This window comes from Elephantulus edwardii, unplaced genomic scaffold (genome assembly GCF_000299155.1).
Source record: "Elephantulus edwardii isolate Elephantulus edwardi_28Jun2011 unplaced genomic scaffold, EleEdw1.0 scaffold00122, whole genome shotgun sequence".
Taxonomy (NCBI): Eukaryota; Metazoa; Chordata; class Mammalia; order Macroscelidea; family Macroscelididae; genus Elephantulus; species Elephantulus edwardii.
The window spans coordinates 1,169,307-1,171,036 of NW_006399872.1; positions in this window are offsets into that span (position 1 = coordinate 1,169,307).

The following is a 1,730-nucleotide window of genomic DNA, read 5'->3' on the forward strand; positions in this document are numbered from 1 at the left end:
TAATTACATTCACTCTTTGTTTATGGATGTGGTTGGATTCCAAACACCAAATCATTAAGTGAAAATTGACCTTATGTAAAATTGGAGGATGACCACATCAGATCACAAAATGAAAAATGACTGCATTATTACAAACTGTATATTACATTATTAACAACTATTGAGGCTGATCACCCAGTCAAGATGACTTATAACCTGAACCATCACAACCAGTGTTACTCCTACCTTGTACATACAAATATCATTAATGTCCAAAATAATCAAATATTATATGTGAAATGTCAAATAATAAAATAGCCATTAAGTGGGGAGTAGGTGTAAACAACCCATATGAGATTTTTTTAAAACAAAATTTTCTTCCTCACAGACTGTAAGTTCATAAAGAGTAACAACCATCCTCTGGTTTTCTTCATGGTGGGTCCCCCCAGTTATGCTGAAAAACAGGAAGAATACGCATGGCTTATGGGGTCCAGGGACTGTGAGTGGAGTGGCTTTTGAGAAGGGAAGTCTAGAGAATTGTCAAACTGCCTATAATTTCTGAAGGAGCAATGAAATTCACTTGCCAAACCCCCTCACAGAGGGAGTTCTTCCTGATGAACCTATCTTCTGCTTCAAGACAAACTACCTGTCTGAGGATTGCATTCCCTGAGAAGGAAGCCCCTCACAGGCTGACATCACTCAGGACTCTGGAATTTTTTATTATTATTCATTTTAATGAAAGCATACAGAGAGTTTGGATTTCCATTCATTCATTGTTGCACTATTCTCACTACAAGGAAGCCCTGAATAAGCAAATCACTTCTTAAAAATAGAAACGAGGTAGGAGGCATCTCACTCGCTGATTTCAAATCCTACTACACTGCGTTGGTGGTCAAGACAGCATAGTACTGGTACAATGACAGACACATAGATCAATGGAATAGAATTGAGAACCCAGAAATCAGCCTGCCTACCTATAGTCAACTGATTTTTGACAAGGAGATGAAGTCAGTTAAATGGGGAAATGACAGACTTTTTTAACAAATGGTGTTGGCAAAATTGGAAAACTCTCTGGAGAACAAACAAGATCCACACCTCACTCTATACACTAAAACCAACTGAAGGTGGATCATGGACCTAGAACTAAAACCAAGAACTATAAACTCCATTAAAGAAAAGCTTGGAAGAACTCCAAAAGTCCTAATCCACAATATAAAAAGTCTTCCAAGTATCTTGAAAAATCTACAACCAGGAGAGGACAAAATAGATGAATGGGACTTTCTAAGAATCAAATCCCTGTGCACCTTCTAAAAAGGGAAGCCACAGACTGGGAAAAAGTATTTGGTAATGACATGTCAAATAAGGACTTATATCTAGAATTTATTAAATACTTAAGCACCACAACAAGATGAATGTAAATAACCCAATTTATTATCTTTTCAATTTCTTCTTTTGTAATGGGTCTGTTCAGGTACTCAATTATGGTTTGTGTCAGGTTAGGTAGTTGTGATTTTCTAAGCATTTGTCCATTTACTCTAGGTTTTCATATTTGCTTAAGTATAGTTTTTTATAATATTCCATTGTTAACCTTTTTTAAGTTTATTCCATTGTGGCATTGCCTGTTTTATCTCTTATTTGAATTATTTGTGTCTTTTCCTTCTTTTGTTTTGCTAGTGGTTTGTCTATTTTATCAACCTTTTTGAAGAACCAACGCCTGATTTTGTTGATTTTTTCATTGTTTTTTGTTTTCT